Source organism: Martes martes (assembly GCF_963455335.1).
Source record: "Martes martes genome assembly, chromosome: 4".
In the NCBI taxonomy this organism is placed as follows: domain Eukaryota; kingdom Metazoa; phylum Chordata; class Mammalia; order Carnivora; family Mustelidae; genus Martes; species Martes martes.
In genome coordinates, this window is record NC_137891.1 from 159,252,952 (window position 1) to 159,271,309 (window position 18,358).

The 18,358-nt window shown below is 47.5% G+C and overlaps 1 long non-coding RNA gene across 1 annotated transcript in view; it reads left to right on the forward strand.

Moving 5' to 3' along the window:
- Positions 1–7,526: 7,526 nt before the first annotated feature.
- LOC308341430 overlaps positions 7,527–18,358 on the forward strand; it is a 156,014-nt gene continuing 145,182 nt past the window's right edge. The window contains exon 1 of the long non-coding RNA XR_013966708.1: positions 7,527–7,702. This is a non-coding gene — a long non-coding RNA (uncharacterized lncRNA). The remainder of the gene's footprint in view (positions 7,703–18,358) is intronic.

Genomic DNA, 18,358 nt, shown 5'->3' on the forward strand with positions numbered 1-18,358 from the left:
ATCTGAGGAACCATTACAAAGACGATGAGAATCCCTTGGGGAGACAGACCATAGTTGGGTGTCTCCATATGTTGAGCAAGGACACAGGACACACGGCGGCTGGGTAAGAGGTGGGCGGGGTTCGGCCAGGCGAAAACTGCTTAGTTGAGTCGAATTCTTTCTCTTTCCCTAGGCGGGTCACTGCCCGCTCCTTCATCTCTTCAAGGCAGAGAAACTGCAGGCCACATTAGCGCTGGCTGAGATGGTGACGTTTGGCAGGGCGGCGACGCACCCGATGGGGCAGGGCGTGAATCGAAGCTGGTTCAAGCAGCCCTACCAGACTCCGAGTGTTCCTTCTACCCCCACTCTCCGCTCCACCGCTTGAGCAAGAGCTGAAAGACAGGGTGGGTTTCGGAGGCGCTGCGCTGTCCGGTGGGGAAAGTGCAGTCGGTAGGTATCTTTGAGGCCAAGTTATAGGGCTGAGGCAGGCTCTCCTCTCCCCCCACTCTCCACCCCGACCCCTCGCAGCAACGGAGCCAGAAAGAACACCACCTATGGTCTACAAGCCGCAATTGCAGCCTTAGGGTAATGTTACAATCCTGTAACAATCGTGTAACCAAGAGACCCTGGGAGAGAATGGCTTAAAGAATCCACATGTGCATTTCTCTTCCATATGACAATTCTGAAACCCGCCAGCGCCTCTGCTCTGTGTTGTCATCCAGGGCTAAAGACTGACAACATCTCTGTCATCTTCAACACGGGGCTTCTGAGATGTCTACAAGGAGGGTTCGGTAGGCCAGCGGGGGTTACCCCACCACACAAGGCTTGAGCACACAAGGGTAGGAACCACGGGTAAGCTCAGGAGTGGTCCTTGTAATTATTACAATTAATACTCTGCTTCCTGCAGTTTTGTTTCCATCTCTGGGATCTTGGGCTTGACAGACTTGGGGTGTTGATTCCCGAGGGAAGAATGTTCCCACCAGGAAACACAACGATGGTGCTGAGGAACGGAAGCCGAGCTTGTCCCTGGCCATTTGGGGACTTCTCATGCCACTGGCTCCCAGGAAGAGAAGGGGTGGGGGTTCACTGTCCTGGGTGTCGGAGAGAAATGGGGTTATTGCGATGCAATAGAGCCGAGAAGACTGTGTTCAGAACCAGGGGATTCATGGAACCATTTAGACCCTCCATTCCAATCATAAAGTTCAGTGGACACTGCAACTCAACCCAGAGAGGATGAGGAAAGACTCAGTTATTTTGAGATGGAGATTTGGGGCTCCCCACCTGCTGAGATGTTGTAGAGGGTAAGGGAAACATAAAAGGGATCATGAAAGAAGGAAGCCGTGGTTATCAGCTCTGGCCTCATGGCAGGCTCGGAAGGGGAAGATAGCAGCTGTACTTATTTTATTCTTTTTTCCCCCAATTCATTCCCCTCTTCCACCCTGCCCCCTTTTCCTACTACTCTGTATGAAGAATACTGGGGTAGCTAACCTCCCACCAGGGAGGGCACTTGAAATGACATCACCAGGAATACTACAGTGCCTGATGACACTTGTTTCCCCCTGTGTTTGAGATGAGACTTTCGTCACTCAAATGAAGAGCAAACCCTAGGGGCCGGATGGCCAGCGGGGTGGACTGATTCTTCTTTGTTAGTGCTGCCAGCTCTATTCTCCACCCTCCTCTGCTTTATTCTTCCCCTGGGAGGCTGAGCCCTATGGACTACATCATCTGGACTCCCTTGCCTGGCGGGTTTTCTGTTCAGGTCAGCTGATGATAGGCACTTGCAGATTAGAGAATGGGAGGAAGGCAAGAGTTCAAGGTACTTTTTCCCTTCTGGCTCTGCTTTGAAGCCATTCCTCTGGCAGGATCTCTGCCTGAACATAGCTCCTGCTAGACATCCTCTCCTCCACATCCCCCCTCTCCTGTTTCCTATGCTGCTTCTTCATTCTCAGGGGTGGTAATGGTTTCCTGCTGTTGTTGGAATGTGGGTGCCTTTTCCCACCCCACAAATAGTCCTTTCATTGAAGTCTTCACTTGAGCCATATGGGGCGAGCTCTGTTTCCTGCTGTGACCTGACTGATCTAGTGTCCGTTTCCTCCCCCAGCTCCCGAGCCCTTGAAGAATAAGAACATTGTCTTAGTCATCTCTGTATGCAAAGGTTATCTGGTCATAAAATGTTAAATGAATCAATCAAAGCTGTGCTGGAGATCTGTCTTTTCCCATGAATTTTGCAAAGCCAGAACAAAGAACAAACTTAATCAGCAGCAGTTTCTTAATTTCTATTTCCAGGAAAGCAACCCCTGTTCATTCCACATCACCTCTTCCTGATGTTCCCGGTGCTTGCCCCGGTGTCCCAGTGCAGTATTGGGCAGGGACCCAGGCAATGGCTTTCCAGATCAGGATGTTGATTACAATTGTACGTCCAGATACATTATTCTAAATGGGCCACATATCCCCGTGTGAAGCTTTTGCACGTAATTGCTAGTGCAGTGTATCAGTTTTTTCCGACCCTTCAGGCTTCTGAAGGTGCTTAATCTCTTTTATTAAGTGACTCTCCTCCACTAAATAACCATCCTGGTCTCCTTCCTCTAGGCCTTGTTGCTACAGATAAACGAATCTGTGCTCTGGAGTTGTTGGCTAATACATCATCTCTTCCAACTGATTGAAGGTGGTCAGTGCTGGGAATGCAGACATTGGGGGCAGAAGGAGGGAGGCTGGTAAGTTAAATGTAGGGCTCAGAGATCATATCTGAGGAGATAGAGAAGGCACAGGGGCATGCTCAGGTCAAAGAGTTCAGGTGGAAGAGGTCAGCACCCGAACAAATCATCTTAGGCGTGGGTACCATCATAAGAATCCAGTCGTCGTCGTCTTCTTCTTCTTCTTCTTCCTTTTTTAAGATTTTATTTATTTATTTGAGAGAGAGAGAGAGCGTGAGAGGGGAAGGGTCAGAGGCAGAAGCAGACTCCCCACTGAGCAGGGAGCCCGAGGTGGGACTCGATCTTGGGACTCTAGGATAATGACCTAAGCTGAAGTTGCTTAACCAACTGAGCCACCCAGGCACCCAAGAATCCAGTTTTCTAAAGCAGGCCTACTGTATATGCTTCCTCCCCAGACCACCCCTCCCTTCCTATTTTCATAGTGTAGAAACAAGTGGCTGAAGTATGAGGGGAGGGTAGAGAACTGGGTAACTCCTGGTATAGGCAACGATTAAGGATTTCTGTTTATATTTCTAGTTTCAGTTATCTATTGTTGGGTTATATTGGAGAATCTTATTTTCCTTAGTGCTTACTAGTAAAGATAAATCTTTAAAGATTTTATTTATTTGACAGAGAGAGAGACAGTGAGAGAGGGAACACAAGCATGGGGAGTGGGAAAGGGAGAAGCAGGTCTCCCACGGAGCAGGGAGCCCAATGTGGGGCTTGGTCCCAGGACCCTGGGATCATGACCTGAGCTGAAGGCAGACACTTAATGACTGAGTCCCCCAGGCACCCCATGCACTTACATTTTTATGAGTCTATTTACCCTTCAGAGAGTTATAGGATGTGAAAGCTGGCAGAATTTTTAAAGATTATTCATATTATCTTTATTTCATTTATGAGAAAATAGAGGCCTAGAGAGATTGTTAAGTGATGTTACTAGGACTACATGAGTAGGCCTAATATAACTGGAAAGTATGGAGCAACAGTTTCAGGTGTGGCTTGATGTGGCTGCTCACTGCTCAACAATGTAATTGAGGTCCTTTTTTTTTTTTTTTTGTCCGTCCCATTTGGCCTTCCTCAGGATTCACGTACTCTCTGGCAATCTAGTCTCTATCCCTGTGATCACATGTGGCTGTATTAATTCTAGACCTTATATCATGGACAGGAGCTACAGCAGGGACAGCAATCTTCTTTTTGTCAGAAGTCCTAGAAAATGTCTTTTCAAGTCTCATTGTCTTGACTGGGCTTCATGTCTTCCATGGAACTGATTTCCGTAACCAAAGAGATGGGATGGAATGATTGCTTTAAGCCAACTAGGCTTAACTCCTGGAGTTTGGAGTCAGGTTAAGCAGGACTACTTGGGTTACAGTGCAGGAAAACTGCGTTTCCAAAGAAATGTGGTGCTGATGGTGGTACAATAAAGGAGTGGTTACTGGGGAGGCTGACTGCAAGTATCCAAAGGCAGGGACTCACCCAAGGTCAAACACTTGGTCATGGCCAAAGTGGGACTAGAACCCAGCTCTCCTCCTCAGCATTTGCACATGGATGGCTATGTAATCCCACTTGAGGTAGTACATTTTACACAACAGACATCTAAATGAAACTATGGGTTTGCTTGTTATATTCAGTTTATTCTTCGGCTATGATTTAGTTAGTCACAATAATGAGTACAATTGTCTGAGTTACTTAATTTTGCATCTCATTAAGCCATGAAGGTTTTCAGGAGAAATTGAGTAGATTTCAGAGATGAGAGCCATATCATTTAAATAAGTGTCTTTCAGTCTTACTCAGGGTTTAACCATCTTCTGGAAGATGTTTTGGTATTGGAATACAGTTTTTGGACAACCTGTATGAGATGTCTTAGGCCTGAATTTTTGCTTCTCATCCTTCTGGGAAAAAATGCTTGTTAATGTACCTCAATGAGATCTCTTTCTCTTATTCAGGGATTATATAAGCAAAGAAGAAGAAGGGAAGAGTTCTGAGCACCCACATGGGCCAGGCACTGTGTTAAGCTCTAATGATACAGAAAGGAAGACTACAGACCCCAAGGAACTCCAAGTTTAGTGGGAGAGGCAGATAATTAAATGGGTAAGTAAGATACCACAGCAGGAAGTGCAATAACAGGTGGAAGAATAAGGTGCTTTGAGAACACAGCGGAGGACAGAACGTTGGCAGTAGGGAGAGCCAGGAAATGTTTTCTGGAGAACTCCTTAAGGGATGGTTGAAGTTAGCTGGGGAGAGCAGGGAAGGGTATTCTACACAGAGGGGACTCTTGAACTCGGAGGCATGAAATCTTACAGGGTATTGCCATGAATGTCCCAGGAATTCAGAAGGGCAGAAGTACGAGGGCAAGGTAGAGAGTGGGGAGAAAATGTGCGGGAGGGCAGGCAGGTAGGAGGGGGGACACAGGCCTTGGAGGCTCTCCAGTGTGTGTGTGATGGGATGATTCTAAATAGTTGTAGGTAGGTAATGACAAGGTCTATGTCTTAGACATATTTCTGTATTGATTAGATTCTACGGTTGCAGGCAACTCTGGTTAATTTCCAAAGAAGGAATACTCTGGAAAGAGATAGGATCATTCAGAAAACTGAAGGAAAAGCTGCAACACCCAGACTCTGAATGGAGTTCTGAAGGCAGAGACAGCAGGAATTACCTGGGAGTCTCCTTAGTTGGGAACAATCAGGTCCAACCACTTTCAGTATTTATGTGGCTCTGCCAGGGATTCAATTTTTGGATGAAGACAGTCACATTGCCTGAGCTTGAGGGCACACCTAGCCTGGGTCAGGTAAGATCAGCATCTTGATTGACAGTCTCATCAAGCCTGGGGGGACAGTGGGTTCCTAAAGCAAGATCAGGTGTTGCTAACATGAGAAAGAGGAATGCCAGCTGTATCAGCTAAAGCAATGGGTGTCCACGCCCACAGCTGTTTGGAAGCTAGATTTGAAGAGAACAAAAGATGAAGGGAATCAGAAGGCAAAAGATGATCAGGGTGTGAATTAGGGCTGCGGTAGTACCAAGGGAGAAGGACTGTGGGATTTAAGAACAGTTATGGGATAAAAATTGGTGGTTGACTCTAGAAGAAGGAGGAAGAAGGAAGAATCAAAGATAGTTCCCAGGTCCTAGCAGGCAGCAGTAGATGTCACTACTGGAGAGAAGGTAGAGAGCAGGGCGATGGAAGATGACAGATTGCTTAGGACACACTGAGTGTGAGAAACCTGTGGGGGCATCAGGTGGATGTTAGAATCTGAACCAGTAACTGAACTCATAGACATGGACAATAGAACCTAGGAAGGAATTTGGGAGAAGTCACAGAAAACACCAATATTTAAAATAGGCTTGCCAAGGGAAAGGTCAAAAGACAGAAAGATTGGAGAGAAAGAGGAGAATCAGGAATGTTCAGGGTCATAGAAAGCTTCAGGATTCAAGGAGAGAGGAGATTTCAGCTCTAGTACCAGCAGAAGCCACATTCTAGGGAACTAATATAAATGGGAGATGAGGAAGGAAGGGTGAAAACATGTAGGCCGCCATTGCAAAAATCTTCGATGAGAAAGGGTAGCAAAATGCAAAGTAGCTGGAAAGGGTACAGCCTCAAGGGAGTTAGCTGACTTTTGTTTTCATTTGTTTGTAGGTTGAATTTTTAAAAAATGAGATAGAATTCACATACCACACAATTTACTCTTTTAAACTGTGTTATTCAGTGGTTTTTAGTGTATTCACAAAAGTTGTACAGTCATTACTTCCATCTAGTTTCAGAACATTTTCATCACACCCCAAGAAACCCCATCCCCATTAGCAGTCACTCCCTATTTTCTCTCACTCCCAGCCCCTGGTGGCCATTCATCTACTTTCTGTAGATTTGCCTATTCCAGACAGTTCATAAAAATGGACTCATATGCTGTGTGGTTATTCATGTCTGGCTTTCTTAGTTTTCAATGTTCATCCATATTACTTCATTCCCTTTTATGGTCTGGTCATGTTCCATTGTATGGATAAACCATAATTCACCCTTTCATCGAATGATGGGCCTTCTAACTGTTCCAAGTTTTGGCCATTATGAATAGGCTGTGAACATCTGTGTACAAGTCTTTGCATAGGTATGTTTTCAATTTCCCCGAGTACATACTTAGGAGTGAAATTGCTGGGTCTCAGTTTATCCATGCTGGGAGAGACTTGATCTTTGTTTACAGGCTGAGGGTACTGGCACCAGCGCAGAAGAGGTGGGAGATACAGAGAGGGGGTGTGGAGAGGTAAGTGCTGGAGGAGAAGGGCCACTTAGTTCAGCATCCCTCACTTTCTCTGTTGGAACAACCCTAACGCCCTAACCTCGCTTCTCAACTACTAGACTCTGCACACACATCACTCTTGCTGACCAGGGAGCGAATCCAGCGCGTGGATAAAGCACCCTGGGATCCGTCGCAGATGCATCCGGGTTGGTGGCTCGTTTTCTGTTGCAGATCACAGTTTTGGGGTCTCCTCTGATTACACAGAGCCTGGTGGTTTGGTTTTCTCCCATAGATGTGTCCACGGCTGAATAAGGACAATCCACCATGTAGTCTGGGTCTGATTCCTGGTTCCTCAGGCCACAGAGGGCTCCCAGCCATCCCGGATTAGGAAGGACGCGCGGTACGCACCGCTGGGAATCTGGAACGGCAGCGCTCACACTTGTGCGTTGCCCGTCGCCGCCACCGCTCATGCGCCGCTCCCTGCCAAGGAGGAGGTGGGGAGTGGGCGGGGCGGGCATCTCTCAGGCCAATCGGAAGCGAGCGCCCCCGCCCTCCCGGCTGGTGGACCGAGCTTGACCCCGGCGGTGGGCGGAGGAGGCGGGGCCAGCCGCGCGGCCGCGGAGGGGGCGGGGCCCGGGGCCTGGAGGCGGGGCCTGGGGCTGTCAGTCCCGCGGCCGCCGCCGCCGCCGCAGCCGCCGCCGCGGTTCCTTACATGCCGTGGCCGGGTGGCTGCCAGCGCTGCCGCTCGCCGCCCGCTGTCCCGGCATCCCGAGACGCCTCCCGCCGTGCCGGCCCGGTGCGCAGGTAAGGCCCGCCGCGCTGCCGAGCTCTCGCGCCCCCTCCTCGGCTTCGGTCCGCCGCGCGGGCGCCCCCTCCGGGCTGTGTCAGCGCCGCGGCTCCCCCGGCCGCCCGGGGGCGGTCCCGGGGGGCGGGACGACAGTCCTCCCCAACCCCCCACAGCCCGGGGCGCCGCGCCTGCAGCGGGGTCCTCGGGCCGCGCCACCGCGGCCGGGCGTGGGGCGGGAGCCGAGCACCCCCTCCCGGGCCGATTATACAATCGCAGGGGCTGGGGGCGGGGGTCCCCTCCCGAGGCCCGGCTCCACACCTGTGCCCGCGACGCGCTCCCAGGCCGAGGGCAGAGACCCAGCGCGACAGCGGGGGCCCGGAAAGTTTCACTTTGTGGTCGGCGTTTGTTGACATCCCGGAGATGCGGGGAGATGGAGGCTGAGCCGAGAGGATGCGCCTGGCGCGCAGCGTTCCCTTTGCCCCGGGGTGGCTCCAGTCCAGGTTTCCCTTCCAGAAGTCCTGCCGAGAGCCCTGCCCCGGGGCCAGAGGCTGCTGCGGGGCACACGGGTCGGTCCGCCTTGCGTTAGCGAGCCCTGGCCCCAGGATTGCAGCAACTGGAGACAGCTCAGCCCCCCGCTCAGCTCTTCTCCCTTTCCTAATTTAGTATTGACATTTTAGACCAGGTAGGCGAATTTACGTAGCGTTTCCCTGACAGTTTATATTTGTGAGGTGCTTTGCCGCCCTTGATTAGCTAATTAACAAGGTGGGAAAGCAAAATAGATCCTGAAACGCATGGCTAATGTCTTTAGTTTAGCAACTCTTTAAGAGCCACTGAGAGCTTTAGGCTGTTTGCGGTGAGATGCTTTGGGCCAAGGTGCTGCCGGGAGAGCTAGCTAGCTGGTGTCTTCTGGTTGCCTGGGAAGGTTTTGGTGAGAATGGCAAGGCTTTCTCTGCCTCTCCTTGCTTATGCTGTTTATTGAGGGTCGCCCACCTGTGGTGAGTTAGTTGATCTCAAGCAGAGGAGGTTTTGGTGTTGCTGAGGAGGTAGCTAAGGAAAACCAACCAACCAACCAACCATCCTGAGATCCAGATTAAGTTTGGATACTTGTCTGCTACACCAGGTTACCCGCCCAGTGCAGAAAACCTTGGCTCTTCCTGTGCTTTCCCCATCTTCACGGTAGGACTGTATGCAGCTGGGTTGGTAATACGGCTCCTCCTTTAGTACGCAGACCTCTTGCTACCTGTGGTTTGTAGACCTGCCTAGAGACATCCTTTACGAGTGGGCTTAATTAGCACTTTTATCTGCCCATTAAGCAATACAGCCTGAGATCTCTTGTAATCAGGCACTGTTGTAGTGTTGAATCTTTAATAATATCTAATTCATGTTAATAGTGTTCCTATAATAATCTTTCTATTAGTATGCCAGTTCTGCAACACCAGTACATTTAGTATAGAAGCAGCAATTTACTAGAAATATTATCATGGCAAAAACAATTCTCCAACAGATTTGCAGCCCACTTTACTTAGGTAATGACTGCCAGAGGCTGTTAAGGTTTTTTTAGTCTTGGATGCAGTAGGTGTTACTGATCTATGAGGTCATTCCTCCCCGGAATAATGGTTTCAGTCACTGGGTCACTTAGCTATTTTTTCTGGTTATATCCTCTGAGTTTCTCCCCCATGCTGATTTCTTTTGGGACAAGGTGTGGTGCTAACAAGATGCAGTTGTGATTTGCCAACCTCCTTTTTTTTTTTTTTTTTTTAAGATTTTACTTATTTATTTGACAGACAGAGATCACAAGTAGGCAGAGAGGCAGGCAGAGAGAGAGAGGAAGAGAAGCAGGCTTCCCGCTGAGCAGAGAGCCCGATCTGGGACTCCATCCCAGGACCCTGGGATCATGACCTGAGCTGAAGGCAGAGGCTTTAACCTGCTGAGCCACCCAGGCACCCCGCCAGCCTCCATTTTAAGAAGAATTTAAGAATATTTATTGTGTTCGGGGGCTTCTATTAGAGTTGCGATGGTGATTTTATTAGCACATGTACTGGATACTGGTTTGGATGCTTTATAGATACTAAGTTATCTCATTCTCACAATGACCTTGTAAGGGAGGTACTGTCATCACCCCGTTTCAGACGAGGAAATCAAGGTCCAGGTGATTGACTCAGGTCGCACGGTTAGGTTAGCCAGATTCTAACCCAGGGAACCAGAGTTCAGAGTTCAAGTACTTAACCAGCTACTGTGCTGTCCTGCTTCCACAGGTTAGTCTTTCAACAGGTAATTACTTCTACCTTCTGTCTGTACAGCATTGCATTCTGTAGTGTGGTTGAAGAGTACAGTGAAATGACAAACACTGGGGTTGGGGCTCTCGTCGTGGGCTTCACTCTGCTCCCTGCTAACCTGTGATGTTTGGGCAAGACGGGCCCTCTCCCTGCCTTGCATTCCCTCCTTGGGGGAACAGCAGCAGCTGAAGCAGATGAACTAACTCCACTTCACCTGGTGGGGAGCTGGAGAGATGGTAGGTCGAGAGGCTGCCTCTTAAATACCTTGATATTATTTTATGCTGTTGTCACCGGCGTCGTCCCTTTTGTAATTAAAAAAATGAAAGAGGACCAGGAGAGAAGTCATCCTGTAGCATATGTGAGGGACATTTGTGGGAGGACAGTTTGGCGTGACTCTGCAGGAGGCTTGGGGTCGGATGATGGCAGGCTCAGAGTGCAGACCTCGGAGTTCTCAGAATCATAAGAAGTCAGGGTTGAAAGGAAGCTCTGTCATGGAGTTTGGCCTGCCCTTTCTCTCTCCATCTCTCCAGGGGATCAGCCTTCACATGTGTGCCCCTTCCTACTCACTGCTCATCCCACTCCTCGTGGGATGCCTCTTGGGTCAAATGTTGGGTGAGCTTCACAAGTGCACCAAAGAAACTGGGGCAGTATCCAGTGATAGGGAGTGGGAAACCGCAGAAGGATTCTGGGCCCTTCTGGCTTGTGCTCTTGAAAGACCATCATTGACATAAAACCTGGATTAGAGGGGGAATGTGAAACCAGGAGGACATTGGCCAGAATCTAAGATTGGGGTGATCCAGACTGAGACAGGCAGTGGCATGAGGGAGGATTGGACCCCAAAAGACACCCCCCACTCCCCTGTGCTTGCCTGTCCACAGTCATCAGAGTGGAAGAACAAGTCAGTTTCTCCTTGGGGTGAGGGGGGCATTGGAGAACCCCCGCATGGAGCTGGGGAGTCTGATGGGGTGGGGATGAGAGACAGCTGTGTATGTCTGTTCCCTAAAGCTTGATAATAGACTGTGGTCAGTACAAGTCCCCTGCAGACTGAGAACAGATTTTCCTTCTTCTTAAGAAGGGAGTGTCCCATTTAAATACAGCGGGGAAACTCCCTGTGCTTACTGAAGACTTGTAATGCTATTTATTTCCCTGCGGGGGTTGCAAGCTCTTACTCGGGGTCCTTTAGCTCCTTGCGGTGCTTCCTGGTCATGTCGGGAATCTGGTGTTGTCTGAAGTTGTATCAGACACGTTGGCCATGCTTTTCTGTGCTTTCGTCAGGAAGCCTTCTTTTGGGGGATGCTGTTTTCCAGGGACACCTGTTAGATAAGTGCTGGAAAGCCAGCACACCTTGGGGAGTGCTCAGAATCATTACGAGTTTTTCCTTCAATGAATCTTGGAACACTGCATCAAAAACTAATGATGTATTTCACGGTGATTAACATAACACAATAAAAAAATAAAATAAATAAAATTAAAAAAAAGAAGAGCTTTTCCTTCTAATGCAGATTATGGGGCACTTCAAAGAAGACCCGGGTGAGACGATTGCCACATTGACAGGCAAACAAGATCCTCTGGAAGAACCAAGTAAGATTTACACAGGAAACCACAAAGACAAGAAAAATAGTTGGGAGTATTATAAGTTTATTTTTCTCTTGTTAATTTATGTGTTTCTGGCTGCGGATGCAGCATGTCTTGAATATTCATACTCGTAAATTTATATGCTGAAATATGTCGTCTAATAGTGGATGTGGAAATAAACTGTATAATCTCAATAATTTTTTTTTTTGGCCAGGAGAATATTGGTCTAGGTTTTTCAATATCTTTTCGACCAATGATTCTTAAGTTTTGTCCCCTAGGGAGTGTGTGGCAACGTCTGGGACATTTGGGGTTGTCACGAATGGGGTATGTTCCCCTGTCATTTAATGGGTGGAGACTGGGGAGGCTGCTGGACATCCTACAATGCACAGGACAGTCCCCACAACCAGGAATTGTCCAGCCCCAAATGTCAACAGTGTTGAGATTGACGAAATCCACTTTCGATTAAAAAAAAGAAACAAAAAACAAAGCATTTTTTTTTTTTTCTTATGAGGACCAAGTTGAGGCTAAGGGGAAGAGGAAGAAGAAGGTCATATAAGGGGTTCCTTGACTCCCTGAAAGTGATAATTGTCTCCTTGCTTTGGACCCCCAGGAGGGAGAACCAGCTGCACAAGCCGCTGGAGTACGGGCATCCGTCTGCCACCCAGGAGCTATTTCAATAGCCGGATTGCTCAACACGCTCATTTGGAACAGGAAGTAGAGGCCCTTGTAGTGGGATGAGGCTGGAGGGGTGATTTCTGGAGGCAGAAGCTTTGTGGGCCAAGAAGGGAAGCTGGGTCATGCCAGAATAATTTTGAAAAGTTCTAGGGAGTTTTTCAAAGGTGATTTTTGTTGAAGACAGTGAGTGTGGGGCTGTAGACGATGCTGTCTCTTCTCTAGGAGTGCATGACCCCTCTGGGTTATGGATCTGAGACTCTGAGGACTTCACAGATGTTGTTGGGTGCAAACACAGGGCGGAGAGGGAAGGACCCTTGGTTTTGTGTTCAGGTCGTATCTGTGTCCTCCCCACACGCCTTTAAAAGCCTTTTTTTTTTTTTTTTAATGGTACATTTTAAGTAGACGCAAATGGAGAAAAGTGTATGACAGACCCCTGTTCACTGGATGCCAAGCTTCAAGGATTGTCAGCTCCTGGCCAATCTTGAATTTTACTCCACCCCTTGTAGACTCCCTCCCCCCTCATTTCTCTTTCTTTCTTTTTTGAATCTAGAAAACAGCTTACATAATTCCTGATCACCTGCCTCCTAGGAGAGGCTTGGGAGGGAAGGAGGGAAGTGATTTTTCAGTGCTTGGGTCTCCCTGGAGGAAAGCTGGTAATGGACATGGATGACTCGGAGAGCCCCGAGCGCCCTGGAGATGGGACGCGGGCCCAGGCACATCTGGGCTGGGGGCGTTGGGCTCTTCTTGCGGGGGAGGGGAAAGTGCAACCCCGATGGGACAAGTTGCACTCTTTTGAAGCCTCCTGGTGGACAAGCGCACCTCGAGTCTCTGCTGGTAGAAATGTGTTCCTGGGTTTTGCGGCTGAGGGTCCTCTTGGTTCCTGGAGGGCGCATCATCTGCCTGTTTCCTTGTAGGAAGACCCCCTTCCTGTTGCATGACTCATGAGATGTACGCTGTATGGTATGAAGCCAAGCGTTCTGTGTGGTCCTCTGGCCCTGGCTTGAGGGGTCTTCACTGCCTGACACCTCCCTGGAGAGCACAGGGCAGGCTAGGGGTGGGCGAGGGAGGCATTATTTCTAGGGGTTTTATTTTTTTATTTAATTAATTAATTAATTTTTAAAGATTTTATTTATTTATTTGACAGAGATCACAAGTAGACAGAGAGGCAGGAGGGGGCGGGATGGGGGGAAGCAGGCTCCCTGCTGAGCAGAAAGTTTGACGCAGGGCTGGATCCCAGGACCCTGAGATCATGACCTGAGCTGAAGGCAGAGGCTCAACCCACTGAGCCACCCAGGAGCCCCTCCAGGGGTTTTATTTATTTATTTATTTTTCCTCTGGGGATTTTAGACCCTTGTTGCAGCTGTGGCTCCCCTGTATTTGTTGGTGGACGTAGGGCTGTCCTGTCGTTGCCACTGGCAGTCCACGCCAGATGGGAATGCCATCAAGGTTTGCACTTGGCAAATAAGGCTTTCTTTTTAAAGTCATGTCTCCGGGAGCTACAAGATTAATTTTTTTTTTTTTTTTAAGGCCATTGGAGAATTAGCATGCATTGACTTGACTTCGGTGTTGTGTTGAAATATGCATACAAAAAAAGACTTTAGAAGTTGAGAGAGTTCTTGAATAATCAGATAATTGATGTCTGCGAATTTTAATTAGTGCTGGTTTCTATACATGTAGACGTTCTGGACTCATTTCACAAGCAGCTCCTTTAGTGTGAAGTTCTGGAGCCCTGAAGGGCTATATTTCCCATCCTTATTTTACTTACTAAATACATATTTTAGCCTTTCTTTATTCCGCATCGAGGTTTAGGTGGCACCAACCGATTCTGAACATCTTGTATCTGCCATCGTGGGTTTTCAGGTGTCATACCTTCCTACGGGGACAGCAGCTCCTAATCTGTGAACCGTAGTTATTTACTCTCGGCCTCTACTGGGGGCCAGGCACTTTGCTCACATTTCCTCTATTCCTGAGGGCCCTTCTAGGTAGGACTTAGTATTCCCATTTTGCAGATAAAGAAACTGAGGCTTAGAGTGGTTAAGGAATGCTAGGAGGTAACCCCAGGTTTTAACCCAGGTTTGTTTGATTCTAAAGCCTGAGTGCTTTCCACCTTGTCTCTTGTGGTGAAAACTCGGCAGGAGTTTGTAGGAGTGTTGGTAGAGAGGATAGGGCAGGTGCTGTGAACAGGGCTGAGAGGCCTGGTTACTCCAGCTAATGAAATCCTCACCCGGAACCCCCTGGGACACATTGCTTTTGAGCGTGATAAATTACTTATGTCCTATTTTTGAGCTGACTGTGTAAAACAGAACCACGCCCTGGTAGCCCTGAGCCAAATTTGGTCACCAGATGTGTTTTATTTGGTCTGCACGGTGTTTTATTTTTTAAAAATTGGATTAGTTGTCAGCATTTAAACAGTGGGAAATTTCACCCTGAAATTTCTAATTTCTTGGCTTCTCTTGAGCCCTCAGAAGATCTGGCAACACCAGGCCCATGTTCCTCCTTGGCAGTAGTTAGTAAGAGCGTCTGCTTCTAGTTTGCCGTCTTGCCACGCTGCCCTCGTCACTCGTTTGTATTACTTGCCGGGACTTGGACGGCGCTTGAGTTAGAGGCACCCTTATGGAAGTTAGGCACATTCTCTCTGCTAGTGTCAGGTTTGCATTACGGGAGGCTTGTTCTGTATTTAAATGAATGGTCCCCAGCAGTTTTCCTCATTGCAGAGCACGCAGAGAGGGTGACTCTACTGGGCATATGAACAGATACAGCCACACCCTCCTTCTGTGCCCCCCAGCAATGGCTAATTGGACTCTGGATGGGTTCTTGGATGAAGGTGGACCAGTTAGATATTTGGGATTCGGACACTGAAATGGTTGAGCTGGGGAGCCTCAGGCAGGAAGGACTTCTGGATTCAGGCTGACAGTAGTGACATTAGAAAGGTAGATGAGTGAGCAAAAAACCTGGATGGTAGGGAGATGGCAGGGAGGTGAGAGGGTGCTCAGCGGTGGAGAGGGTAGAGCTGTCCGGTCTCTGCTTTCACTGGACTTCCTGCAGTGGGGTTGCTCTGTAGCCATTGCCTTCACTCTGTGGCATTTATTGCACTGTTCTAGATTCTTGTGATAGATCAGGGAATAAAAACAGACAGAGGTCTTATTCTCATAGAGCTTATATTTGGGTTAGGGGGGATGAACAAACAACTCTGAACAAAAAAGCAAATAAACATAAAATATGTAAGATGGTGATAAGGGCAAGGAAGAAATAGAAACTGAATAAGGAAACAGAGGGGATGCTGGGGGTTATACTATTATGTTAGAGAGGTCGTTCAAGGAAGGCCTCTTGATACAGTGCTACAGAGCAGAGATGTGAGTGAAGTGAGGAGTGAGCCATGAGGAAACCTAGGGGTGCTGCATTCCCTGCAGAGGGTTCAGCAAGTGCAAAGGCCCTGAGGTAGGAGTATGCTTGACTTGTTTGAAGAATAGCAAGGAGGGTATTGTAGCTGGAATGCAATGAATAAGGGGAGAGGGGAAGTTGGAGGGAATGTAGGGCTTCATATCTATATTAAAGACTGATTTTAGGGGCGCCTGGGTGGCTCAGTGGGTTGGAGCCTCTGCTTTCGGCTCAGGTCATGATCCCAAGGTCCTGGGATCGAGCCCCACATTGGGCTCTCTGCTCAGCGGGGAGACTGCTTCCCTCCTCTCTCTCTGCCTGTCTCTCTGTCTACTTGTGAGCTCTCACTGTCAAATAAATAAATAAAATCTTTAAAAAAAATAAAGACTGATTTTATTCTACTAAGACAGGAAGCCATTGGAAGATTTTGAGCACAGGTTGCACGATCTGGCTTCGGTCTTGAAAAATGTAAATGCTGCATAGAGAATAGACAGTAATGCAGCTAAGGTGAATCCAGGACAAGTAATTAGGAGGCAGTGTGATAGTCCAGATAAAATACAATGGTGGTTTAGATTAGGGTGGAGGCAGAGGTAGTACGAAGTAGACAAGTTCTGAATATATTTTGAAGGTAGAATTGACAGGACTTGAGGACATATTTGGTATTAGATGTGAGAGGAAGAGGAATCGAGACAATTCCAACCTTTGAATAAAAACATTGCTGTGTTTGTTGGCATTTCCCCTTCTTTTCCTGAAAAACATTCAAAAGCAACAAGGGAGGTGAAAAAATAATAATGAAAACCTTGCAAACTTCTATTTTTTCACAAAATTAGGAGAGAAATGTAATCCATAACCTTCAAAATGTGTGTGAAGATAGAGTCCTGAATAGATGAGATCAGGTGGAAGGCTTGTGGGAGGAAATGAAGAGAAGCAGCATGGAGATAGTGAGAGAGCCCAGGAGCTACAGATCTTAGAAAGTTCTAGAAAATCATGCTCTTTGAGGTAAAAAGTGCATCCCGGTGTGAAAAAGCTCTGTCCCTTGCTTGTAGTAAGTGTTATAGGAACTGGGCATGCGGCTCCTGGATGTAGGTAGGTTGGCTCAAAGAAGCAAAAGAAGTGGGGTTACCTGAAGAACCACACCAGCAAGCTGCTATGTTTATGGGAGGTGTTCTGTCTCTGTGGGAGCAGGGAGGAAGAGGGCCTTTGGATTGCAAAAAAATAGCTCATCTGAAAGAGTATCATGGCTGTCCTCCCTTCTCCTGGCCAGAGGAACCTCATGCAAATACTGTAACTGCCAAGGAAAACTAACTCATCCAATGGCAATGAAGAAGGAAATGGTAGCCTTCTGTTTCTGATAATGGTAGGCAATGTTACATGGACCAAAGTTCCTACTGAAAAATATTAAGAAGTTTAGTATATTTTTTAAGTTTAAAGAATTAAATTTCCTTAAAAGCACTAAAGAACTGAGAAGAGAGACAAAGGCACTAGAAGGTGTAAAACTAAGGTCTAATGGGAACCTAGAGGGATGGGTCGATCACTGGAAGGGTTAAGTTGCTTCTGCCCTGAGAACATTTGTTGATTCTAGTAAAACAGGGCTTTGGTTTTGGCAACCTTGCAGGACAAGGAGGTTAGAAGTCAAAGTCTGTAGCTTGCCCAAGGTAGAGAGTCTCATAGGGGACTGTTTCCACATAAAGCGGGAACTACTCAGGGTAAAGGTGAACCAGAAGTAAAACCATCTCTCCGTCCCCCACTAGAGACAGCAGAGAAGGTTGCCCAGGTACTGAGAGGAGCAAGATGAAAAGGAAAACATAGGTTGTAATCACTGGCCAGCCTTTTCACAGATTTTGAGGATTGTCTTATATCACCTTGATTTTATGGAACTGCCACCATGAATTTGGTTTGACTATAAGCTTCTTATGGTCACGAGTGCTGTCCCCCTCCTTTTTGTGGGACCCCAGCCTTGTCCTTATTACATGAAACCAGCAATGAAACCACCATGTTGGAAAGCATAGGAGAGAAACTGCATCCAAGTGACATTGTTAGACAGGCGGGAATACTCACCACCATACTAATGAGGACGGCAAGTGACATTGTTAGAACCATACCTGGTTTTTCTCTCATTGCTTAAGCTTATTTGAGTCGGATTGTTTGTTATTTGGAGTTGAAAGAATCAAAACTGACCAAAGAATCGACAGAAAGATCAGGAAAGAAGAGAATTGAATTCAGATACACACATGTATGGAAATTTCACCTCATTGGATTGGATACTCCTCAGTCATCTTTGTTATGGATTCTCTCTTCCCAATTTTTAAGTTGGAGGTGGAAGGGCTCAGGTCTTGGACCTCTTCTCGATTCCTAGATGATTTTTTCCTGTTTGATGGTATTAAATATCTATTTGTACATGACTCCTAAGTTTATATCTCCAGTTTTCATCATTCTTCTGACACATATATTCATTTGCTCACTTTGATTCTATGCTGTAGTATCTAACAAGATCTGAAACTTAACATGTCTTATACCAAACTTAGATTTTCAACTTCCCTACCCTAAACCTGCTCCTTTCCCTTTATTCTCAGGCTCATAAAAGGGTACTCCCATGTATCTAGTTGTTAAGACCAAAATCTGAGAAATTATCCTTGAGTCTTCTCTTTCTAATAAGTCCCACATTTAGATCAACAAGTTGTTGACTTTAGGTCAACAAGTCCTGGTTGACTCTGCCTTCAAAACATACACTGGATCTGAGCACTTACTCTGGCCTCCACTGTTCCCACC